Raw genomic sequence first — 27748 nt, forward strand, 5'->3', positions numbered from 1 at the left:
GCCTGGATAACAGAACTTGTGTCTACAAAAAAGTCAAAAAATGAGGCAGGAGGCTCTCTTCAGCCTGGAAGATTGAGGCTGCAATGAGCTGTGATTGTGCCACTGCATCCCGCCTGGGTGACAGGAGTGAGAACCTGTCTCAAAAAAAAAAAGTTGCTAGTGATTTCTAGCATAACAAGTCAGATTTTAGTATAAGGTTGATAGATTTCAATTGTAAAATAAAGCATTGGAATTAATTCTGTGTCTAAAGTGAAAACAATAATAAATCTTGGAAAATTTGTGCTTCTTAGAAAAAGAATATGAAGACATGTTTCATGGTATTGGTGAATGCTGTTGGAGAGATTACATTAATTACACTGATCATGGGAGTGTGTCCAGACACTTGATATTCTAGACAAACTTCTTGTACTTACCCAAGACAGGTGTCCTTTCATCTATGATGGGAATACTCTGCTTTCCATGTTAAATATCTAGGCTGGCTGGTTGGCTGATAAAATACATATGGTGGGGAAGGGTCAAGATGGCTGACTAGAAACAGCTGGGGTCGGAGGCTCCCATTGAGAAGAATAAAAACAGTGAGTGACTCCTGCACCGGCAAATGAGGTATCCAGGTTCTCTCATTCGGACTGACTAGGCGGTTGGCGTGACCCATGGAGAGCGAGGAAAAGCAGGGTGGAGTAACAGCCCATCTGGGAGCTGCATGGGGAAAAGGGAGCTTTCACTCCCAACCAAGGGAGGCAGTGAGTGATTGTGCTACCCCACCTGGGAAACCACACCTTATCCACAGATCTGTGCAACCCATGAATCAGAAGATCCCCTTTGTGAGCCCATGCCACCAGGGCCTTGGATCCCAAACACAGAACTGTGCACATTCTTGGTGGCCACTTGGCTGAAGACTGCCTAAGACTACTGAGTTTGCAGGGGGAGGGGCAACCATCGTCACTGTGGCTTCCTGGAAGGGCAGCAGTCATTATGGCCACTCCAGTCTGCTGTGTTTCCCTTGCTGATGCCAGGGAAACTGGGCAGTTTGGACCCAGGAGGAATTCCCCACAGTGCAGCACAGTGGCTGTGGCAGATCATGGCCAGACTCCCTCTTTAGGCTGGACCCTGACCCATCCCTCCTCACTGGGTGGGGCCTCCCTGGGGAATTTCAGCAATTCCAGCCAGGGGTTTACAAACAGAAATCTGATATCACTGGGATGGAACTGCTGAGGGGAGGAGTGGCCAAAGTCTCTCTGGGTCAGCAGACTTAGTCTTTCTCCCTGTTGGCTCTGAGGAATCCAGGCAGTCCGGATGAGTGAGATTTCCCCCTGTGCAGTGTACCGCCTCTGCCAAAGGGCAGCCAGAGTGATTTATTAAGTGGGTTCCTGATCCTGTGCCTCTTGACTGGGTGAGACCCCCCCAAGAGTGGTCACCAGACACCTTACACAGGAGCATTCCCACTGGCATTATGTCAGTGCCCCTCTGGGACAGAACTTCCAGAGGAAGGAGCAGGCAGCCATCTTTGCTATTGTGCAGCCTCCACTGGTGATACCTACAGGTGCAGGAGGGACCCAGGTGAAGGGGTCTTGAGTAGACCCCCAGCAAACTGCAGCAGCCCATGGAAAAGGGGCCTGACTGTTAAAAGAAAAACAAACAGAAAACAACAACAACCACAGCATCAACAAAATGTCCCCATAAAAACCCATCCAAAGGTGAGCAGTCTCAAAGTTGAAGCTAAATAAACTCATGAAGATGAGAAAGAATCAATGAAAACATGCTGAAGACTCAAAAAGCCAGAATACCTCTTCTCCTCCAAATGATCATAGCACCTCCCCAGCAAGGGCATAGAACTGGGTGGAAGCTGAGATGAATGAATTGACAGAAGTAGGCTTCAGAAAGTGGGTAATAATGAACTTCACTGAGCTAAAGGAGCATGTTCTAACCCAATGTAAAGAATCTGAGAACCATGATAAAACGTGACAGAATAACTGGTTATTCTCTGGTTAGAGAGGAACATAAATGACCTGATGGAGCTGAAAAACACAGCACAAGAACTTCACATTGCAACCACAAGTATCAATAGCCAACTAGACCAAGAAGACGAAAAAATTTCAGAGCTTAAAGACTATCTTGTGGAAATAACACAGGCAGACAATATTAGAGAAAAAAAGAATAAAAAGTAATGAACAAAACCTCCGAGAACTATGGGCTTATGTAAAAAGACTGAACCTACAACTGATTGCAGTACCTGAAAGAGACAAGAGGATTGGAAAACATACTTTGGGTTATCATCCAGGAGGACTTTCCCAACTTAGCAAGACAGGCCAACATTCAAATTCAGGAAATCCAGAGAACACCAATAAGATACTCCATGAGTAGATCAACCCCAAGACACATAATCATCAGATTCTCCAAGGTCGAAATGAAGGAAAAAGTGTTAAGGGCAGCCAGAGAGAAAGGCCAGGTCACCTACAAAGGCAAGTTCATCAGACTCACTGTGGACTTCTCCTGAGAAACCCAACAAGCCAGAAGAGATTGGGGGCCAATATTCAACATTCTTAAAAAAAAAAAAGAATTTCCAACCCAGAATTTCATATCTGGTCAAACTAAGCTTCATGAGCAAAGGAGAAATAAGATCCTTTCCAGGCAAGCAAATGCTGAGAGAATTTGTCACCACCAGGCCTGCCTTGCAAGAGCTCCTGAAGGAAGCACTAAATGTGGAAAAGAAAAACCATTACCAGCCACTACAAAACCACACTGAAGTACAAAGACCAAAGACACTATGAGGCAACTACATCAACAAGTCTGCAAAATAGCCAGCTAGCCTCATGATGACAGTATCAAATTCACATAAAACAGCATTAACCTTAAATGTAAATGGGCTAAATGCCCCAATTAAAAAACACAGAATGGCAAGCTGGGTAAAGAGTCAAGACCCATTGGTATGTTGTATTCAAGAGACCGATCTCATGGGCAAAGACACACATAGGCTCAAAATAAAGGGATGGAGGAGAATTTCCCAAGCAAATGGAAAGCCAAAAAAAGCAGGGGTTGCAATCCTAGTTTCTGACAAAACAGACTTTAAACCAACGAAGATTAAAAAAAGACAAAGAAGGGCATTACATAATGGTAAAGAGTTAAATTCAACAAGAAGAGCTAACTGTCCTAAATATATAGGCACCCAATACAGGAGGACCCAGATTCATAAAACAAGTTCTTAGAGACCTACATAGAGACTTAGATGCCCACACAATAATAGTGGGAGACTTTAACACCCCACTGTCAATATTAGACAGATGATCGAGACAGAAGATTAACAAGGATATTCAGGACTTGAACTCAGCTCTGGATCAAGTGGACCTGATAAATATCTACAGAACTCTCCACCCAAAAACAACAGAATATATGTTATTCTTGGCGCCACATGGCGCTTACTCTAAACTTAATCATATAATTGGAAGTAAAACACTCCTCAGCAAATGCAAAAGAACCAAAATCATAACAGTCTCTCAGACCACAGCACAATCAAATTAGAGCTCAAGACTTAAGAAACTCCCTCAGAACCACATAACTACATGTAAGATGGGTGTGGTGGCTCATGCCTGTAATCTCAGCACTTTGGGAGGCTGAGGTGGGTGAATCACTTGAGGTCAGGAGTTCAAGACAAGCCTGGTCAACATGATGAAACTGTGTCTCTACTAGAAATACAAAAATTAGCTGGGCATGTTGGCATGTGCCTGTAGTCCCAGCTACTCAGGAGGCTGACATATGAGAATTACTTGAGCCAGGGGGTGGAGGTTGCAGTGAGCTGAGATTGCACCACTGCACTCTAGCCTGGGTGACAGAGCAAGACTGTCTACAAAAAAAAAAAAAAAAAAAAAGAACCACACAGCTACATGTAAATTGAACAACTTGCTCGTGAATGACTCCTGGGTAAATAATGAAATTAAGGCAGAAATCAAGAAGTTCTTAGAAACCAATCAGAACAAAGAGACAAAGTAGCAGGATCTCTGGGATGCAGTTAAAGCAATATTAAGAGGGAAATTTATAACACTAAATGCCACATCAAAAAGCTAGAAAGGACTGGGCACAGTGGCTCACGCCTGTAATCCCAGCACTTTGGGAGGCCAAAGCAGGTGGATCATCTGAGGTCAGGAGTTTGAGACCAGTCTGTCCACCTCTACTAAAAATACAAAAATTAGCTGGGCATGGTGGTGGGTGCCCAGCTACTAGGGAGGCTGAGGTGAGAGAATCGCTTGAACTGGGAGGCAGAAGTTGCAGTGAGCCAAGATCGTATCATTGCACTCCAGCCTGGGCCACAGAGTGAGACTCTGTCTCAAAAAGAAAAAAAAAAAGCTAGAAAGATCTCAAATCTAACATCACAATTAATAGAACTAGAAAACCAAGGGCAAACAAACCCCAAAGCTAGCAGAAGACAAGAAATAACCAAGATCACAGTAGAAATGAAGTAGATAGGGATATGAAAAACCCTTAAAAAATCAGCTAATCCAGGAGCTTGTTTTTTGAAAAAAATTAATAAAATAGATAGACTGTTAGCTAAACTCATAAAGGAGAAAAGAGAGAAGAATAAAATAGACACAATAAAAAATCATAAAGGGGATATCATTGTTGACCCCACAGAAATACAAACAGCCATCAGAGAATACTATAAACACATCTATGCAAATAAACTAGAAAATCTGGAAGAAATAAATAAATTCCTGGACACATACAACCTCTGAAGACTGAATCTGAAAGAAGTTGAATCCCTAAATAGACCAATAACAGGTTATGAAATTGAGGCAATAATAAATAGCCTACCAACCAAAAAAAAGCCTAGGACCAGACAGATTTGCAGCTGAATTCTACCAGAGGTACGAAGAGGCACTGGTACCATTTCTTCTGAAATTATTCCAGACAATTGAAAAGGAGAGACCCCTCCCAACTCATCTTTTGAGGCCAGCATCATCCTGATACCAGAACCTTGCAGCAACACAACAACAACAACAACAACAACAAAGTTCAGGCCAATGTCCCTGATGAACATCAATGCAAAAATCCTCAAGAAATCCTGGCAAATCAAATGCAGCAGCACATCAAAAAGCTTATCCACCGTGATCAAGTCGGCTTCATCCCTGGGATGCAAGGCTGGTTCAACACATGCAAATCAATAAACATAATTCATCAGATAAACAGAATTAAAGACAGTAACCACATAATTATCTCAATAGACATAGGAAAAGGCCTTTGCTGAAATTCAACATCCCTTCATGTTAAAAACTCTCAATATACTAGGTGTTGATGGAACATACCTCAAAATAAAAAGAACCTTTTATGACAAACTGACAACCAATGTCATACTGAATAGGCAAAAGCTGGGAGCATTCCTTTTAACCAGCATAAGACAAGGATGCCCTCTCTTACCACTCCTATTCAACATAGTATTGGAAGTTCTGGCCAGGGAAGTCAGGCAAGAGAAAGAAATAAAGCGTATTCAAATAGGAAGAGAGGAAGTAAAACTGTCTCTGTTTGCAGATAACATGATCCTATATCTAGAAAACCCCATCATCTCAGCCCAAAAGCTTCTTAAGCTGATATGCAAATTCAGCGGTCTCAGGATACAAAATAAACATACAAAAATCACAAGCATTTCTATACAGCAACAATAGACAAGCAGAGAGCCAAATCATGAATGAATTCCCATTACAATTGTTACAAAGAGAATAAAATACCTAGGAATACAGCTAACAAGGGATGTGGAGGACCTCTTCAAAGAGAACTACGAACCACTGCTCAGGGAAATAAGAGAGGACACAAACAAATGGAAAAACATTATATGCTCATGGATAGGAAGAATCAATGGCCATACCGCCCAAAGTAATTTAGAGATTCAATGCTATTCTCATTAAACTACCATTGACATTCTTCACAGAATTAGAGAAAGCTACTTTAAAATTAACATGGAACCAAAAAAGAGCCCATATAGCCAAGACAATCTTAAGCATAAAGAACAAAGCTGGAGGCATCACACTACCTGACTTCAAACTATACAACAAAGCTACAGTAACCAAAACAGCATGGTACTGATACAAAAACAGACAATAGACCAATGGAACAGAATAGAGATCTCAGAAATAAGATTGCATATCTACAACCATCTGATCTTTGACAAATCTGACAAAAATGAGCAATAGGGAAAGGATACCCTGTTGAATAAACTGTGCTGGGATAACTGGCTAGCCATATGCAGAAAATGAAACGACCCTTTCCTTACACCTTGTACAAAAATTAACTCATGATGGATTAAAGACTTAAATGTAAAGTCCAAAAATATAAAAACCCTAGAAGAAAATCTAGGCAATACCATTTAGTACATAGGCACGGGCAAAGATTTCATGATGAAAACATAAACAGCAATTGCAACAAAAGGAAAAATTGACAAATGGGATCTAATTAAACCAAAGAGCTTCTACACAGCAAAAGAAACTATCATCAGAGTGAGCAAACATTCTACAGAATGAGAGAAAATTTTGCAATCTATCCATCTGACAAAGTCTAATATCCAGAATCTACAAGGAACTTAAACAAATTTACAAGAAGAAAACAAACAACCCTATTAAAAAGTAGGCAAAGGACTTGAACAGAGACACTTCTCAAGAGAAGACATATATGCAACTAACAAGCATGTGAAAAAAACTCAACATCACTGATCATTAGAGAAATGCAAATTAACACCACAATGAGATATCATCTCACACCAATCAGAATAGTGTTTATTAAAAAGCAAGAAACAACAGATGCTGTTGAGGTTGTGGACAAACAGAAACACTTTTACACTGTTGGTGGGAATGTAAATTAGTTCAACCGTTGTGGAAGACAATGTGGTGATTCCTCAGAGACCTAGGACCAGAAATACCATTTGACCCAGCAATGCCATTACTGGGTATATACCCAAAGGAACATCAATCATTCTATTATAAAGATACATGCATGTATATGTTCATTGCAATACTATTCACAATAGCAAAGATATAGAATCCACACAAATTCCCACCAGTGATAGACTTGATAAACACAGTGTTTTATATATATATACACATACATATATATATACACATACATATATATATACACACACATACACACACACACACACACACACATACATACCGTGGAATACTATGTAGCTATAAAAAGGAATGAGATCATGTCCTTTGCAGGGAAATGGATGGAGCCCAAAGCCATTATCCTCAGCAAACTAACACAGGAACAGAACACCAAACACCGCATGTTCTCATTTATAAGTGGGAGCTGAACAATGTGAACACATGAACACAGGGAGGGAAACAACACACACTGGGGCCTGATGGCGTTGGCGGGGTGTCGGGAGGGAGAGTATCAGAATAAATAGCTTATGCATGGGGGTATAATACCCAGGTGATGGGTTGATAGGTGCAGCAAACCACAATGGTACATGTTTACCTATGTAACAAACCTAAACGTCTTGCACATGTATCCAGGCACTTAAAACAAAATGAAGTAAAATAAAATAAAAAGGCATATGGCCTACTTATCCCCAGTACTCCAGCTTACAATCAGCCAATTGTCAGATAATGACTGAGGCAATGCACTGCCAGTTGATTTCAGACACATGAGTAAGCCCAACCGAGTCAGGAAGAATGAGCCAAAAACAAATTGCCAATCCACAGAAATGTGAACTAAATAAATGTTTCTTCTTTAAGTAACTAAGTTTTGGGGTGGTTTGTTATATTTGCCTACTACATGTAGGACAGTTTTCCTGCCTCAGTTGTTTCTCACATCGCTTTGTGAAATGGTCTTCTTGACTTATCTCCATGGCATGTGTCTATTCAGTTGGCCTGTTTGGTTTCCTGAGTTTTGACCACAAAGTATTTATAGAGTATTTATTGTGTGTTAGGTACCATGCTAGGGGATGGGGATAGTCTAAGTTAATAACATGCATGTAACCTTGGGTTGTGTGGAATGAATTCTGTGCTTCCTTCCATTCACTTGATTACATGAAAATATTCTGTAAATGTTTTTAAAAAACATTTAAAAGATAAATGAGAGACACATTATTGCATAAGTTAGAAATAACTTGGTTAACATCAAATAAAATAAGAGGAGACAAGTGGGGATGAATGGCTTGTAGGTAGCAATCCTACAAGCTAAGAACTATGAACTAGGACTCATAAGTTTTAATTTAATTGTTATAATACCATATCTTGCAGAACACTGCGGGGGGCCAGAGCTAATTTTTCTCCTTACTCTATCTCTCTTACTAATCTCTTCTCTTTATTCTTACTAATGAACCCGGGTTCTCTGACTAAAGCCTTTTCCATATCCAGATCCAAATGAGTTTGATCTCCCTGTGATACAGGAGATAACATGTTTTACTAGCGGGCTTGGAGACAGAAAGAGAGGAGGCTGGGAAAACAAAAACAAAAACAAAACCAAGCCAAACAAAAAATCAATGACTGGCTCTGACTTTAGATAGATCTGGTTTGAATCTCAGCTCCAATATATAATAACAGGTAGATTGTCTCATTTTTTTTTTTCATGTGATAAATGGGTTTATATCATCTGCTTTATGAGATGTTGTGGGGATTTGAGGTAACGAGTTTGGATATCATACAAAGCCTTTGGTAGAAAGCTAGAAGTGCTCCAAAAGCTCTCCACCACAGCAGATGGGAATACAAAATGGCACAGACACTTTAGAAAATACTTCTTGTTTTTAAGTTAAACATACCCTACCATATGATCCAGCCATTTCATTTCTAGGTAGTAACCCAAGAGCCATGAAAACATAGGTTCACTCAAAGCCTTCTTCACAAATGTTCATAGCAGCTTTATTTTTAATATCCCCAAACTAGAAGTAACCCGAATGTTCATTAAGAGGTGAATGGTTAAAGAAATTGTGGTATATCTACAATGTGAAATACTACTTGGAAGTAAAAAAGAATGACCTATTGCTATGTACAACAACACAGATGATCTGAAAATAATTATTCCAATGGGAAGAAGCCTGACAAAAAAAGAACACATAAAATACTATTCAATTTATATAAACTGTGGAAAATGCAAACTATAGTGACAGAAACTAGATCAGTGGATGCTAGAGACAGGACTGGAAGAAGATATGGATTATAAATGGGCATGAGGTAACTTTTGGGGGAATGGAAACATTTGGTATTTTGACTGGTGGTAGTTTCACAGATATACCCATGTGTCAAAACTCATCAAATTGTACACTTTAAATACATGCAGTTTATTGTATGTCAATTATACTTCAATAAAGTAATTTTCTATAAAAGGCAAAAAAGAAAAAGCCTGAAGTGCACCAAAGTGATTTTTAGCGAACAGAACATGGAAAGCTATGATAGAGTTACAATCCAGTTAAGTTCGGCGTTTAAAGAAATTATTTTTTACTGCTTAGACTTGAGGAGGATAGCAATTTAAACAAATATGGCTATTCCTCAGCTTGTTGTGCCTTACTTTATTGCAGCAGTCCCCAACCTTTTCACCAGGGACTGGTTTCATGGAGGACAATTTTTTTCAATGGACAGTTGGTGGGGGATGATTTCGGGATGAAACCATCCCACCTCAGATCATCAGGCGTTAGATTCTCATAAGGAGCACACAACCTGGATCCCTTGCATGTGCAGTTTACAATAGGGTTCAGGCTCCTGTGAGAATCTAATGCCGCAGCTGATCTGACAGGAGATGGAGCTCAGGCGGTAATGCTCATTTGCCCACAGCTCACCCCTGCTGTGAGGCTGGGTTACTAACAGGGAGGGTACCAGTCCCTGGGGGTTGGAGACCCCTTCTTTGCTGCACTTTGCAAATATTGTTTTTATTATTATTATTTTATTTTATTTTTACAAATTTAAGGTTTGTGGTAACCCTGTGTTGAATAAGTCCCTCAGTGCCATTTTTTCAGCAGCATGTGCTCACTTCATGTCTCTGTGTTAGATTTTGGTAATTCTCACAATATTTCAGACTTTTTGTATTATTCTTTTATCTGTTATGGCGGTCTGTGATCACTGGTCTTTGATGTTACTATTATAATTGTCTTAGGATGCAATGAACTGTGCCTATGTAAGATGGCAAACTTAATTAATAAATGTTGTGTGGTTCTGACTGTTCCATCAAATGGCTGTTCCCCCAACTCCCTCTCTCTCCTGGGGTCTCCCTATTCCCTGACCTAATATTGAAATTAGGCCCATTAATATAACCCTACAGTGGTCTGTAAGTGTTCAAATGAAAGGAAGAGTCTCATGTCTCTCACTTTAAATCAAAAGCTTAATAGGGAGGAAGGCATGTCAAAAGCTGAGAACTAGGCCTCTTGAGCCAAACTGCTAGGCAAGTTGTGAATGCAAAGGAAAAGTTCAAGAAGGAAATGAAAAGTGCTGCTCCAGTGAACACACAATGATAAGGAAGCAAAACAGTCTTATTGCTGACATAGAGAAAGCTTTGGTGGTCTAGATAGAAAATCAAACCAGCCACAACATTCCTTTTAGCCAGGGTCTAATCCAGAGCAAAGCCTTAAGTCTCTTCAATTCTATAAAGGCTGAAAGAAAGGTAAAAAATCTTCAGAAGAAAAATTTGAAACTAGCAGAGGTTGGTTCATGAGATTTAAAGAAAGAAGCTGTCTCCATAATACACAAGTAAAAGGTGAAGCAGCAAGTGCTTAGGTAGAAGCTGCAGCAAGTTATCCGGAAGATCTAGCTAAGATCATTGATGAAGGTGGATACACTAAACAACAGATTTTCAATGTAAATAAACATCCTTATATTGGAAGAGGATGACATCTGGGACTTTCCCAGCTAGAGAGAAGTCAGTGCCTGGCTTCGAAGCTTCAAAGGACGGGGTGACTCTCTTGTTAGAGGATAATGCAGCTGGTGACTTTAAGTTGGAGCCAATGCTCATTTGCTATTCTGAAAATCGTATGGCCCTTAAAAATTATAATAAATCTACTCTGCTTGTGTTTTATAAATGGAAAAAGAAAGCCTGATAGCAGCACATTTGTTTACAGCATATTTTATTAAATATTTTAAGCCTACTGTTGAGAGCTACTGGCTTCACAAAAAGATACCTTTCAAAATACTACTGCTTATTGACAATACACTTGGTCATCCAACAGCTCTGATGAAGATGTACAGGAAGGTTCATGTTGTTTTCATGCCTGCTAACACAACATCTGTTCTGCAGCCCATAGGTCAAGGAGTAATTTTGCCTTTCAAGTCTTCTTATTTAAGAAATATATTTTGCTAGGCTACATCTGTCATAGATAATGATTCCTCTGATGGATCTGGGCAAAGTAAATTGAAAAGCTTCTGGAGATCATTCACCATTCTAGATGCTAGAAGAGTTGCTTCTGTGGATGAGCAAAGTAGTTTTTTTTGAAATGGAATTTACTCATGGTGAAGATGCTGTGAATATTGTTGAAATGACAACAAAGGATTTTGAATATTTTATAAACCTGACTGATAAAGCAGTGGCAGAGTTGAGAGGACTAACTCCAATTTTGAAAGAAGTTCTACTGTGGATAAAATGCTATCAAGCAGCATTGCGTGTTACAGAGAAATCTTTTGTGAAAGGAAGAGTCAATTGACACGGCAAACCTCATTATTGTCTTATTTTAAGAAATCGCCACAGCAATTCCAACCTTCAGCAACCACTACCCTGATCCATCAGCAGCCATCAACACTGAAACAAGACTCTCCATCAGCAAAGAGATTAGGAATCGCTGAAGGCTCAGATCATCATTACACTTTTTTTAAAAAAAGCATTAAACCATTTTCAAGGTAAGATATGTACATTTTTAAGACAAAATGCTATTGCATACCTAATGGACTGCAGTATGGTGTAAACATAACTTTCACATGTGTTGAGAAACCAAAAAAATTGTGTGACTCACTTTATTGCAATATTTGTGGTGGTTTGGAACCAAACCTGCAACATTTTTGAGGCATGCCTGTAGAAGGTAAGAAGTATCAACAAAAAATTTCTGTTAAATTAGGAGAATATTTGCTACTTTGTTTCCTTTGAAGAGAATGCAAAAGATTTTGTTTTGTCTAGGAGATGCTGGAAATAGGAATTTCTTGATCTAAAAATTATTGGGAATTATTTACAAAAAGCACAGAGGTTATGATAGAATTTCAGCATCATATGACATTGGATAAGAAATTTTGTTCTATTTTGTAATTAATTTATATATCTGTTCTCTTTACTTTTTCATATATTGTAAAAACACAGTGGGTTTAGTTAGAAAAATAAGGCTGAAAATATCCCACACTTAAACAATACAAATAAAATTTTAACAAGATGACAAAACTATAGATTACAACCACAAAAAGTTAATGAATTAGAAGCTAGAAAGATTATAATGTATGCTTTATGTTTTCTTGTATGTGTGTGTGTGTGTGTGAAAAGAAAGCCAATGTTCTAAAGTGATTTTGTAAGTGACTTCTTTCTAGTACAGAGTCCAAGTTTCCAATGTCATTCCTGCTTGAATTTCATCACACTATTGAACACAGCAGACAAAAAAATACTGTAAGATTTGCAGTGCAACAGTGCCAGGTGTTTTAAAATGTAAACGTTGCTTTCCTGGATATAAGTTACTATGTAAGTGGAATGAAATATTTAATCACATGGCATAAATCTTTTGAAAGAGACTATCTGAGAGTTCCTTGGAAACAAATGATTGCTGTATACTACTAGACAAAGTCAAATATGCCATAGAGCAATTAGTTACGGTAAAACTTGCCTTGTTTAGTTTTGGTGCTTTGTTTTAAATGATTTCAACTAGTCTCAGCTATTTAAAAAATACATTCTTTTCTTTCTTTATGACTGTGCTAATTTAGATTATCAAGTTAAAATAGAACTGCTCCAGAAATTCAGAGTGAATGGAAGGGTGTTTAATAATAACTTTAATACATATTTTACAATTTTTGAACATACAGAAACATTTTGAAAGCAAACCCCCAGCTCAAATAGTAAGTTCACAAAAATCTAAATGTTAAGGTTACAGATGGGATCTAGCTTGATTTGGACTGATGTAACAAAACTTTATAAAATCGGTGGAGCTGTTTTTTATAAAAATGACCACCTCAACATAATTAAATTACTTGATGCATTTTAGATACAAAATATGGTTGATTTACTAAGCATGTTAAGATAAAATAGCTAAGTGAAGCACATATTCTATATTTCTTTGTAAATATGGTAGGTAGTAGTACTTTTATTTTATAGCTGGTGAAGAGAGCTTGTGATACCTAATTTGTCAATGGTTTCAGTGAATCACAGCTATATAAAAGCACAGACCTTTAGAGCTGGAAGGAATTTAGCTATCTTGACCATTATTGGTCTAGTTGAAAAAGAGGTATGAAAACTGGCTCCAAAACCAGATTCTTGAGTTATCTTTCCTTGTAAAGGACTTGTAAAATTTCCTGGGTCAGCATTCCCTTTCTAGTTTCAGATTTTCTTACTCTGAATTCATTCTTACTAATTATTCATTTTTGAATAGTCTTCTAATCACTAGATTAAGGTTTTGCTCATCTCCAAACATGATCGAAGTGAGCCTCAGAAGACCCTTCATTTGAGTTCATATGCACAGCGCTTAAACCGACACCCAATTTGACCAAACATATAAGGACATGACCTTCCAGCGTCATGAATATCACGACGTTCCTTTAGCAAGGGCTTTGCTTAATAGGGCTGCAGTGAAAATCCTCCGTCTAAATCCTTGAGAAGTTGTAATTTGTAAAAATGCAAATTATCTGAAACCAGATATTGTTTTCTTTTTCTTTATGGAGAGAAACTGGTCTGTTACATCTAGTAAAGCGTTCTAATCCGGTTGACCCTCTAGAGGGAGACATAGTCCAGCTTTTATACCAATTGCCTCCTCATCTTTTACCGTCTCATTCTTTTTCTGCAGGACCGTTGTTTGCTCTCAACGGCAGTTGCTGGGGCTAACAGAACTGGCTGTTGGGAGAGAGAGGCGAGGCAACGCCGCCCGGCCCTGCCATTCCATTTTACTGCTTAACTCAACCTGGAGTGTCAGGACCTATTCTCCTGCTTTCTCGCTGCACTATACGGGGGAGCCAAGTCACTCTGTACTCACTGGACAGCCAGGCTGGGTGGAATAGGGTTCTAGAGTGGAGCAGGGGCTCTGCCCTTTATGGCGACTTTCTAAAAGATTAGCATCAGTGTCTTTTGACAGTACAGCCAGGCTGGGTGGAATAGGGTTCTAGAGTGGAGCAGGGGCTCTGCCCTTTATGGCGACTTTCTAAAAGATTAGCATCAGTGTCTTTTGACAGTACAGCATCTGGGGTGGGACGCGGAGAGCAGGCTTTGCTTGCTAAACGGCTTCTTTCTCCGCCGGTGATCTGGATTTGTTTCCTCGGCCCCCTCCCCCCGCTCCTTTCTTTCTCCCCCCCCCGCCTTTAGCAAAGTGACACAGGCGACACCTGCTCGCTTGTGTTCGATGTTGGAACTCGCACCTCCTCGGTGGTGACGGTGCCAGGGCACTGCTGCCAGGGGGACATCGGCGGGTTTCCCTTCCTTCCAGCCCACGATGCCTAGAAGGGCAGCGGGTGGGCTGCGTGGGGCTCTGCCCGCAGCACTTCGAGGCGGGATTGAGGGGCTGAAGCTGGCCGGGAGTTGCTGCTAAGTGGATTCGAGTGGAAGGCGCCAAGTCTCCGCGAGGGCACCAGCGGGGACCTATCTGCGAGCAGTGGGAACAGGGGCACCTGGACGGAGGAACGCGGGCGTCTGGCGGGGGAACATCGGCTGAGCTCAGAGCCTCTCCTCCTTCCTGTCCCGAGCTTCCCAGCAACTCCGCCACGTTGGAGACCCAGTACCTGCGAGAGCCAGGGAACTCGAGAAGTGCGTGGCCGAGGCTGCTTTCCTGAAGGTGAATCATTCTGTCCAATTGCCTTTCCCCAGAGAACAAGAGGGAGGGCGGGAGAGAGGGAACGGAGGATGTGTGAGTGTGTGTGTGTGTGAGAGGGAGAGACGACGTGAGGCGAGAGGAAAAGTCTTTAGTCGGCCTTAAAAGCAAACAAATCAGAGATGGAATAAGAGCGGTAATTGCTGCAAGACCGCCTTGATTCTTGCAGTCCAGGGAGCTGAGCGCACCGCGCGCATCCGGCGAGGACAGGAGGCGACCGCGGGCGCTGCCAAGGGCTGCGGGACTTTGGCTTTTCCTCAGTAAACAAATCTTTTGATTACTTTGACACTGTGGAATAAAGAAGGGGGGAGAAGGATCAGGCTCACCTTCACCCGCTTCAGGGAGATTCCAGTTTGGATGTCAAGAGATTCCTGAAACCTCTTTGCCATCGGAGGAGGAAACACATCCACACACGCGCGCGCACACTCGCACGCTCAGGGCCACACTCACACGCCGCCCTCCACGATCACACAGCACCAGACTTCGGTTCCCTATGCCCCTGGATGGTGACGGCGGATTGGCATCTTGGAAGCGATGCGAGAGCGATAAGCCTGGCGCCGGCCCGCAAAAGCTGCAGGAGCATCGCTAGGTGTTGCCGCCACCGGGAAGCGGGGCTGCAGGTAGGTGCGAGCCGCGCCTCGGGTCGCCGGCCAGCGCTGGGGACCGGAGCGGCAACTGCAGGACCGCGGTCCCGGAAGTCCCCGTGTGCACGCGTCTCCCTTCCCCTTTCTCGGGGGTCCGGGGCTGTAGAGGGATCGCCCGGGGAAGGCGAGAGGTGAGGGCAGATGCGGGTCCATCGGCCGGCGTCTCCCTCGCGGGCGGTCAGGGTAGGGGCGGAGTGGAGGGACGCCGAGAGGGGATCGGAGCATGCGAAATGAGGCTCCGTGAGCGGTGCCCTCCCTCTCTGCCCCATTTCTCCTAATAACAGCAAACGACCAGGTCGAGGATTGAAGTGGGTTGTAATTCGATTCCTCACCCAGACCCATCCTGGCTGGTAACCATTTTGGACTCTTAATAAGGAGTTGGGGGTCGCATTCCAGGGAAGATCAATGGGATGTGTCAGGTCATCTTTCTGAAATCCCTACTTTTTGTCCACTTCTGATTAGTTAATTCTCAGGCCTGTTTGCAGAAGGTGGGTGTTTCAGCGAGTCTATTGATTTATCCACCTCTAACTATCTTCATAAAGAATCAGGCTGATAATTTCCGGAGCCTCATCTATGTAAGGTTTATTTAGATTTGGGACGGGGTGCTTTCTTGCTGAATGAAATAAAGCTTTTGTAAAGGCTACTACAAGAGAGCTTTAGTAAATGATTCTCTTAACGAACAGCGTTCAGAATAAGAATGGCTTCGGGAAACTAATGGTTTTTTTTTTTCTTTCCGGTTAGATGTCTCCCAGATCTTGCTACTAGTACACGGGTTTTCTGCTAACTGCTTTGCCATCCCTTCCCCCTTCAATTCTAAAAGGCCAGGTGCCTACCAAGAAGTGTTTTCTTGAGGCTACTGATCTTCACTTATCAATGGGGGAACGTGTTATTTTCAGAAACTGGCTTTGCAAAGGAAAGTTTGAGATCCGTCGCCCCATTTCTCTCAGAACTGCGGGTTGAGTTATCCTGTCTGAAAAGGAAGAACCATAGACGCTCGTAGAGCCTTTGGGTGGACGAGAGGCTTCCCTATTGAGTATTCCACGTCCTGACCGAGTGTTAAACAATTGCCTGAAGCGTTTGGAATCAAATGTGTAGTAATGTTACTGCAGCGGCTAGTCTCTCTTCACCTTTGCTGCGTGAGTTTGATTATGGCAATAAGAGAGAGAGAGGGAAAAAATTCTCTTTTTGTGAATGTGAAATCCCCTCTTGGATTTTACAAAATGGTTCTTGGAGAAAAAAAACCTTAAAAACCACAGACACATACACACACACACACACACACACACACACACACACACAAAGCAAACTCGTAAGCAACCTTTACTCTGAAGTGTCCCCAAAGTACTTGGTAGTGTAGCAGGGTCCTTCACACAGGACAGGATGAATTTCAATTACTATTGACTGAATGATAATTATCTGATTCTTGTCTTCTCAACTAGATTGTTTTAAACATCAACATTCAGAGTTGTCAATTAACACTCTTAAACTGCTTTATTAGGCATATAAGTTAAGACAAATGAACAATTAATTTAAGATTTTTGTGTAAAGTGCTAAACCAAAATAACCAGGAAAGGAGATTAAAAACACTTCTAAAGCTTTAAAAATCAGAAGATTAAGATTATTTGTACTTACCCCAACCTTTCCATGTTTGCATTTGTGCTCTCAGACTGATTAATCATTTGCAATATCAAAATTGGCACCTAACATCCTATATTTCAAATAAAAGATCAGACATGTTTGTCTCTTTCCTTACTTTATTTTGTTCTGGATCTCATCCTGAGTCAATTGTTTGAGTTGACCTTTCTTTTTAGAATCTTAATTTTTAAGGCCACCAGTAGCCACTTAAAGGCCATCAGTTACCACACTGGAGCTTATAAATATTTTCATTTTCCTAATTTTCAATAAAAAAGTTGGATTGTATTATTTATAGATAGTAAAAGTCCGTGAGGTCAATGTCACTGCCAACTGAATACTTAGGCACAGGGAATCTTTTAAGAGGCAAGTGGCTTTAGTGTGTTGTTTTATTCAGATTAGGCATTTGTTTTTGATGTGAAAATCTTGATTCTTTTCTTGCCTTTAAAAAATTTAGTACTTTAGGATGCTTGAATTCATATTTATGTAGAGTGCTATGATATGTGTCTCTTAAAGATGAACCCAGAATTTTTGACATTAAAGCAAATGCCTATATAATGCTACAGGTTCTGCTAAAGGGGAATTAAGGCTTCTAAGTATATGTGATATTGCATTAGAAAAATATTAGCTATTTTAACAATGACAAATTGGAGAATGAAGATTCATTGAGTTGCCTATGGATTTATGTCAAAATAGATTACATATTGCTTAGAGATGGCAATATGGTATTTACTAACCACCAAGTTATAAAATGTGATGACATGGCTGTAAAAATATCTGTTTTTAGATATGGCCAGTTTTCCTACTTAAAAATTTATAAAATGATAAAATTTAGAGGGTGGTAGAAAAAATTTAAAAATTATTTTTTATTTTATCAGAAAATGTTAGTAGTCCTGGATCCAGTGTCTTCAATACAGTATTTTGATGATCATTTTTAAATGTATTTTTGTGTTAAAATACACATTTAAGGATGATTTATCACTAATTGCAAGTTATGGATTACCTTATACAGGAAGGGTAAGATGTGTATCTTCAGGATTTCTCAGTCATTTCTTATCTTGGCCCCTAAGAAAAGGTACTGTCAGATTGAACCAAAGTTCAGCAATCACTGCAAACTGATGAACATTTACTGATGAACTCTCTAATGCATGTCCCAAACAAGGAATGTTCCAAAGTGTCATCAGTTATTTCTAATATATTTGAAAAGATGAAACAACCAGAGTGCAAACAGTTCAGTGCCCCTGCTTTTACTTCTGCAGTATTTTATTAGGGATGCCTCATTAAGTCACATTTTTCTGCAGCTGTTTTGTTCATTGAAGATTCAAGTAAAAATAAGGAACCTTACTGTGCAATGCAGTTTTGTTTTCTTGGTGAAAAATCACAACTTGGGGTAAAATAATCATCCAAGCCATCATCCCCTTTGATCTATGCCTGACATTTGCAAATGCAATTCATCAACCTGTTATTAGTAGGGCTTCATCAAAACAAAGAGAAGAAATGCATTAACACAGCCTGCTGCTAGATATGAAGGCCAAACCAGCTGTATCAACTTCATATCTGGCCACATGCTTACACAAAATTTCACATGATATAGCCTGCTTTTGGACCACTGATTTTATAATGCCATGTAATATGGTGAATTTACCATCTTATTTGAAAATTCTTTGGTTAACTTTATTTTGAACTACTTTGAGCATATTGAACTATTTAATTATTCCATCGAAAGAGAAGAAATAATTTCACACTGAGTTACCATTAGTCTTTAGGAAACAGTTTTACTTTAGGTTCGGAGCATGATCTGAAACAGGAGATTGACAGGTGAGCCCAGCAAACAGAGACATAGAAGTTAGTTTCTGTTTTTTAATTGTCATTGGCCACTGACTTATTGGATAATTTTTAGAAGGTCTGATTTTGTTCATTCAGTGCAGTGATTCATTCAGTGCAGTGTCGTCAATGAAATAAACAATTCTTGTCTTCTTAATCTTACAGAAATTTTAAGAGGATAAGTTAGACATATTGGAATGTGAAAGTATTTAAATATATTTCTCTGTAGTATCTAACCATATAATCTCTGTATCTATACATATATGCACATGCATACATACATACATACATATGCTTTAAATGACACCCATGTAAAATACTGGTTTTACGTAACAGGGTGATCAGAACAACTTTGTAGAATGTCTGCCTTTTTAGGTGCATAGTTTTTCCACTATTTTCCATGATTTGACTTGCAGTACAACTGTATGCATAGTGTGACAACGTCATTTATAACTGAGTTTTACTGTTTGAGCCATTGTTAATACATTCTATTTTTCTCATGAATTTTTCTTTTGGAGATACTTTTATTTACTAGGCTACAAATGCAAAAAAAAATTTTTGTCCTCAATGCGGAGACACTGTGGATGTTTTTATTGACACTACAACTGGGAATTTTGACACATTTTAAACGCTGAACATATCTGTGTGCTGCTGTCTTTATCGAATATACACCTCCATAGTCAATGCACAAACTATGTATTACATTGGCGTGTACTATTCTCGTTTAAAATGGTATCTACAAAATTGCCAGAAATATATTGATATCATACTCCAAATTTATGTTAGTTTTCCAAAATCCACCTGTTTCTAATGTGTATACCACATGGATATGTTGGATTTTATCCTGCGCTGTAATATTAGGCAAGCTAGTCAGTGGAATACTTAGGCAATTGATTGGTATTGCCATTGGAAAACATAATCAATAATGTGATAATGTTGCATTCTAGCAATTACGGTGATAGGCTGAATTTAGTAATTTGACAAAATGAAGACAACCAGCTGAACAAGTCTCCTGTACTATGTAAAGCTAACTCTCTACATGAAGCCTGGAAAGTTCAAAGTAGTTTTTGATGAATGCAAGGTTTGTTTTACTAAATATAAATAAATATATATATATTTGCTGCTACGAACTAGTCAGTGCATAATTGCATGCATGTGAATGGGCAACTGTGTTGCCCTTTAAAGGTCATGCAAACATTCTAAACCTTTCAATTTTCAGTGTTAATTGCCTATGGCCTCCTGTAGCTGCACATGGAACTTTCTGTTGAGTTTAATAATAAAGAAAAACACTTTGACTTTCTTTGGGTGGATTATGCAGCTCTTTATAAACAAGTCTTTGAAAATAAATTATAGTGGGCACTAGAACAGAAGATTTTTGTAAAGGTGCATTTGTGCTTTGGAATTAAAGTTTTCAAACCAGAATGTCCTGGGCTATGAGGAGACGGATTCCTTCTGGTACAAAAAACTGATCATTCAAAATTATTGTCTATATCTGAAAACTCTGCCATGGTTTTAAAAGGGTTATATGGTTATAGGAATTTTAATAGCAAACTTCCACCTAGTGATAGAACAAAGAGACTTTATTAAAATATATTCTTTGAGAGGGCAGGTCTTCCAGGACCTTACAAACAATAGGGCATTATATATTGATGGAATGAATTTGTGACTTTCAGATCAGTCAAGAATTTAGAAATGGCCATTCATATTACTTGAGAAAAACAACATTTATACTTATATTTTTATCATTACTAGCTTATAGACAGTTCTAATTTCACAGAGGCACTGTCCAGTACTATTTTATTTAAAGTAGGAAACCTGGTTACTGTTACCATTTCTTTCTTAGTTTAGTTTTACCTTGTTATAGTTATATGGTAAATGGCATACTCAAATTTGTTGGTGCTAGAGTGTTCAGAAAATTTCTCAGAAATGGCTATCAGACAAGTCAGTAGCTGTGAACTGGTCTTGCTTGCTATTTGGGTTCTCTAGCTTTGTTTGTATTTTCTTTGGAAAGTTGAGTCAAATTGAGTGAAATAGCTCTAACTTTAGTTCTTTTTCACGGTGTAGAAAGAGAAACGAGGTAGACGATCCACATTTCAGTGAAGCAATTCAAAGGCCAAGGGGAGAATGAGAGGGCATTGAAATCTCATCCTCCACAAAACAGAGGCCCCATTTTGGAAAACTTTAAGGAAAAAACCTAACCTAATTTTTAAAAGTTTAGTTCTTGGACTAAATCTAATGACTGTTATATGACAGTTTTTTTTCCTGCTAAGATATGTATGTATTTAAACATTATTGCCAACCCCTATTAGACTGATAATTGGCATGCTTATAAATATACATTCAGAATTGGGTCAGAATTTATACTTTTTTAGTTGAAGGTATGTTTGCTCCTTCCATCATTTGTTGAGTGGTTAAAATTCATTAGCTTGCTATTTGGGTTAGCAGATAAATTTTGAAATTGACTATTATAAAACCAGTGTGGTGCAGTGGCGAGAGCTCTGGAGATGCTTTGTAGCTCTAACAATAAATAACCATGTGGCCATGAAAAAACCACTTTATTTCTCTGTGCCTCAGTTTCTCAGCAACGTATTTCTTCAGTGGAATTTTTAAGACAATTAAAATAAAGTGTTTTTTCAGCCAGGCATGGTGGCTCATGCCTGTAATCCCAGCACTTTGGGAAGCTGAGGCAAGAGGATCACTTGAGCCCAGGAGTTCAAGACCATCTGGGCAACATGATGAAACCCTGCCTTTACAAAAGTAAAAAAAAAAAATTAGCCAGGCATGGGTGTGTGTGCCTGTAGTCCCAGCTACTTGAGAGGCTGAGAGGTGGGAGGATCACTTGAGCCTGGGAGGTCACAGCTGCATTGAGCTGTGATCACGCCATGCACTCTAGCCTGGGTGACAGAGTGAGACTATGCCTCAAAAAAAAAAAAAAAAAAAAGTATTTTTTTTTCCCGTGTGTTCAGACCCACTAAGTATCATGGCATGGAAGTGCAATAATATAGCGTGACATATTTAACCTTAAGGAGCTTCCCTTTTAGTTAAGAAGTAAAGGAAAATCTAGCAGATAGTTTCTGGCATTTAAATGCCTCATATATACTTTCCAATAGATAAGTAATCTGTTATATGACAGTTGTTTCCTGCTAAGATATGTATGCATTTAAGCATTATTGCAAACCCCTTTTAGACTGATGATTGGTGTGCTTATCAATATACATTCAGAATTGGGTCAAAATTTATACTTTTCTAGTTGAAGATATGTTTGCTCCTTCCATCATTTGTTGAGTGGTTAAAATTCATTAGCTTGCTATTTGGGTTCTTCAGCTTTGTAAGATTGAGATGGAGATGATGATGATGATGATAATGATGATTATGGTGATGACTAAAGGCTATAGACCTTGGGACATAAAATTGAATCAGATTTAATCTTATAATTTAGTAATGTTGCTTTATCTGCATGATGCTGTTTTGTTATAAAACAAGTTGTGATAGGTCATGGGTCTCAGGTTTTTTAGGGTTACATGTCTTTGCTCTACTGATGGCTTTCATAGTCACTGAAATAAAATTAGTTCAATCAACTAGGCTAGCAAATAAATAATCTTCATATATTATATGATAATTAAACATATTCATTCAAAATCTATGTATGAATTTTGAGAATTTATAATCCTTGGAAAAGTCTGTTCATTTATTCAATAAGTATTTATTGGGCACTGTCTTAGTCAGTTTGAGCTGCTGTGATAAAAATACCACAGATTGACTGGGTGTAGTGACTCACGCTTGTAATCCCAACACTTTGGGAGGCCGAAGTAGGTGGATCACTTGAGCCCAAAAGTTTGAGACCAGCCTGGGCAATATGATGAAACCCTGTCTCTGCAAGAAAATACAAAAATCAGCCGGGCATGGTGGCAAGTGCCTGTAGTCCCAGCTACTGGGGAGGCTGAGGTGGGAGGTTTGCTTGAGCCCAGGAGGTTGAGGCTGCAGTGAGCTGTGATGGTGCCACTGCACTCCAGCCTGACTGACAGAGCAAGACCCTGTATCAAAACAACTACCACCACAAACAAAAACAAAACCACAGACTGAGTGATAAACAATAAGCAGTAATTTCTCACAATTCTGGAGGCTGGGAAGTTCAAGATCAAGGCACCAGCAGATTTGTCTGGTGAAGGTCATCTTCCTGGCTTGTAGACACCCACCATCTTACTAGACCCTCATGTGGTGGTTGTGGGGTGGGGGAACAGGTATCATCTCTCTCATGTCTCTTCTTATAAGACAATAATACTATTCATGAGGGCGCCACTTTCATGATATAATTACTTCTCAAAGGTCCCACCTACAAATACCATCACATTCGAGATTTAGGCTTTAGTATATGAATTTTGGGAAGACACAAACATTCAGTCCATAGAAAGCACTCTCTAGGTGTTTGGGCTATCTTAGTATACAAAAAAGGCAGACATCTGCCCTCATGATATTTACCATTTTAGTATATTACTTGGAGTTTTGAAATTAATCTGAAGGAATGGTTCAACAATGTATTGTGCTGTATGTTTTCTTCTTAGTCATTCTTATTTATAGCTGTGAAGTATAGGTCTGAAAAGAAATAATTAAAATAGTTAAATATTTGAGTTGAAATGGATTGTGAAGAAAAATATTATAGAATATATTTGAGGTGAGGTATGTAATGCAGTGGATTGATTCCAGCTCACAAGGTCTGTCCTCAAATGGAGGGTGACACAAATGGTAGCTCTTTTTCCTGAATTTCACATATAGAGTGACTTTAGATCAGTGACATGATGTGCCCTAGCATCTCTTAATCCCAGCACTTGGGGATCACCTGAGGTCAGGAGTTTGAGACCAGCCTGGACAACATGGTGAAACCCCGTCTCTACTAAAGAAATGCAAACATTAGCCAGGTGTGATGGCAGGTGCCGGTAATCCCAGCTACTCAGGAGGCTGAGGCAGGAGAATTGCTTGAACATGGGAGGTGGAGGTTACTGTGAGCAGAGATAGCACCACTGCACTCCAGCCTGGCAACAGAGCAAGAATCTGTCAAAAAATAAAAATAAATAAATAAAAAATAAAAAAAGTTTCACAACTTCAAATGCCTACAGGGGTCAGGTTGGAAATGTGAATGAATAAAGCAGACCAAGTGGAAGATGACAAATAGCAACTGACACTCGGCCTCAGCCACAGTGTTGGGGATACCACAGGGAGTAGTGGAGATTATGGCTGACATCTAAGTGAGACAGCTGAGCCTTGGCTCCAACATGTTACTATGCTAGGTCTAATATGGGTCTGGTGTGGCAGATTTTCGATTTGCAGAAGAGAACTTGGATGTGCAGATTTTTAAATGTGAAAGTTCCAAAATTATAAATGATGGTAATGAATTAAACTTGAAATACTATGTGGATCAACAGACATATCTGCAGGCCATACACAGGCTAAGGACTATGAGTGTGTCACGGTTGACAGAGGGGTCTGTGAGGACAGTTAGTTACAGAGATGTGTATGCTGGCCCCTCTGTCATGTCTAACCACAATCCTGCAACTCCATTTGCATCTGGAATCAGGGTAGTTGATAGTAAAGGGCTCATCTGGAGGTGATAATCATAATGTGAGTGGCTCAATTTGACCCCTGTAGTTTTATTTCTTCTTAATGACTCGTTGTATAGTTGATGCTGAACTCATCTTCAAGTTGATGGTATCTTGGAGGCTTTAAGAGATGTACCGTAGATGCAGAAGTTTAAATTTATGCGAAATATTTGGAACAGGCGCTGTAGTCCCAGAATGCCTTATTCCTTATAACAGTGCCTTTTAAACTTCTATGTGTACACAAATTACCAGGGAAATTTTGCTAAAATGAAGGTTCTGGAAGAGGGCCTGAGATTCTGCATTTTTAACAAGCTCCCAGCTGAATACTGTTGGCCCGTGGACTATGGTTTGAGTTGCATGGCTTTAGAAAGCATTTTTATCACTAAATTTTATTCTGCACATTCAAAAAGGTGGGAAGCCTTCAACTCTTACCCCTTTGACAGGTTTCTCCCTGTGGCAAGCAGCTCAAACCTGGCCACTGACTCCAAACATTTTTCTCATAGGCTCTTTCATAGGAGCACAGAATTTGTAAGTGTTTTGCTTAGTTTTTTAACCTTCTATTTAGAGAACATATTTTTCCTCCAAAATGTAAATTAGAAATTGTTTTTCACCTATTAATGCAAGTTTGGTTTACATCCTACAGTTTGAAGAGATGTTTATTTCATAACTAAGACATTATATTATATATCAATATATTCTAGTATACAAAGTCAATTTTAGTTCTCCAAATTATTTTTGGAATTTCAATAGTGACTTATTCCTTTTAGGGCTTAGATGTCAAAATTTTGGCCATAATGTCTAGGTTTTTGTTCTACTTGAGTAGCTACTATGTGTAGTGGGGAGGATGGACTTGAAAAAAGATGAAGCTTTCCTTGTGTATTTATTGGGCTTACAATTTTAAAATGAATATCTCTTCTTTTTTGTAAATTTTGCCCTGTTAATCTTAAATAACTTTCCATAAGTGATTCCTATAGGATTGAAGACATAATACTTTATGATTTAGGAAGTTTGAACTTCTTATCTTCATATATTAGAAGGATTTTCTCCCCCTAAGCCAGTTTGGCTAATGTCAGAAGGTGTCATAGCTAAGGTACGTGACTATTCTACTGCTGTCTAGGACCTCATGTCACAAGCTCAGTTCACTGGGTGAAATATTTTGTCATCAGTTTTATCAATGCTCTGGAAGTTCTTATGTTTCCTTATGCTGGTGTATTAATTATAAACTGAGATTAGATTTAGACATGTCAGTCTGAGGGAGTGAAGCAATTTGTTTTCTTTCAAGTTGTGTGATTAATATAGTTCGTAATAGTCATGCTATTAAATCTTACTCAGTTTTTTTCTTCTAAGTGTTTACAAGTTTCTACTGTATAGAATAGCTTTGCTTATAGCAGAGGAATGATATCAATTCATTCTACTGAATCTGTTAGACTGTAAGCTCTGTGAGGCAGACCCATGTATATCTCATTTCTATTGATTCTCAGTGTTTAGCATAGTGTCTGGCATCTAATAGGTACTTAATAAACTTAATGGGAAGATGGGATCAGTAGTTACATAGTTACAAATTGATAGAGTGTAGCTTCATATGTTTCTTCAATGCCTAAGGGAGAATTCTGTGAAGAAGTGTCATTTCTAATTATGTGTGTGTGCGCACGCGTGTGTGTATGTGAGAGAGAGACTCAGGGGGCGGTGGGCACCAGTTTTTCTGACCTACACCCGAATTAACAAATGCATTCTAGGCAAAAGGTCAAGGACAAAAATAAAGTAAGCGTGCTGAGTGAAATTCTCATTCTTTCCATAATTTATTGTAACCTGGAGACTTAGAGACTACATACACTTGTGATTCTACTGTTGTATAAGTTAAATATTTGTCAATGTCAAATTTAAGTGTTGTTAATCACATATGGAATATATTTTGATTGCTCTTGTCAGTAACTTGACTCATTCATTAGGGAATTTAAAGCCATTTATTCTTATCTACATAATTACCATTTTTGTAATTTATCATGAACTGGGATTTGCTTTTTTTTTTTGTTAACTTCAGAAACACTATTGACCGTGATACCATTGTTCTTGGCTTCAATGATACTAAATTTTTTTGGCTATTCTAATTCTAAATGCTATTTATTATAGATAATATGCTCAGATATTTATTGATTTCATTTTCACCCTTCTGAGTTAAGTAAAGCTTCTAAATTCTTGCCACCATAGAAGATTCCACAAAATTAAAACTCTTTGACTGTACTTGATTATTTAAAAAACACATATGTTTAATAAAATCTGAAAAAGTTCCGTTTATTAGATCATAAAAAAGTTGAATATTTTTTCTTTGCATGTATTTTAAAAGATTATAATATAACTGTATATATTAGCATTGCTATACACTTAGAAACTTTCTCAAAACCCTTGAATATGATGTCTTTAGTCTTTGAAGTATAATATTTTTTGGATTCTCTGATGATTCTCAAGAAAGGCTTTAAATGGAATGAACCTGATTTTTCCTTGTATTGTCCCAAAACACTCAGACTTGTGTAATTAAGCCCTAAGCTCAATCTAATTTTTGAGCTATGGCTACGGTGGTACTTATTGAAAAAGATATATCTATTCTTCTTCCCCAGTGCAATCCCAAATATGAAAATTCGTAAAAAATTCAGGTACTGTATAGTACTGAAAAAAATTTAAAATCAATACATGGAATTGAAATCAAGCTTACTGCACATTGGTGAATTTTACCTTGGAGCAGAGTCTATGTTACACTACTAGGAAAACTGGGTGAGCTATGATTTTCCTTGCTTACTGTCTTTTCCTAGCAGCTGATTACCTAGTCTTTAAGGTGAACTTCAGGGTTTGTAGCTAATATTTTACTTTGCATTTTATGAAATCTGCATCAAGTTCACTGGGCAGATGGTATGGCAGACCAGAGTGAACTGAGAGAAAAAAGCAGACTGAATAACTGGCAGTCAGGGATTGAGAAAGTGGCAGGGTTAGCATTTTGTGGGATATAACGAGGAAGAATTATCAGGTAGGGAGCCAGATGGAGTAAAAGTAAGAGAGAAAAGAAGGTCAGAAGGGAGGTTTGTTCTAGATTTCTCTCTAAAAAAAGA

General features: G+C 39.0%; 1 protein-coding gene across 7 annotated transcripts in view; it reads left to right on the forward strand.

Moving 5' to 3' along the window:
- TAFA2 (TAFA chemokine like family member 2) overlaps positions 1 to 27748 on the forward strand; it is a 537284-nt gene that overhangs the window by 53436 nt on the left and 456100 nt on the right. Inside the window, exon 1 of one of the 7 annotated variants that reach the window (XR_010129313.1) lies at positions 13814 to 15573. The exons of 5 other annotated variants lie outside the window; for them this stretch is intronic. The gene's annotated coding sequence lies outside the window, so the exon portion shown is untranslated. Of the gene's footprint in view, positions 1 to 13813; positions 15574 to 27748 lie in introns of those variants that run through there. One more of the 7 variants, XM_063693861.1, reaches the window with a different exon arrangement.

The sequence above is a fragment of the Gorilla gorilla genome, chromosome 10, assembly GCF_029281585.2.
Source record: "Gorilla gorilla gorilla isolate KB3781 chromosome 10, NHGRI_mGorGor1-v2.1_pri, whole genome shotgun sequence".
NCBI classification, from domain to species: Eukaryota; Metazoa; Chordata; class Mammalia; order Primates; family Hominidae; genus Gorilla; species Gorilla gorilla.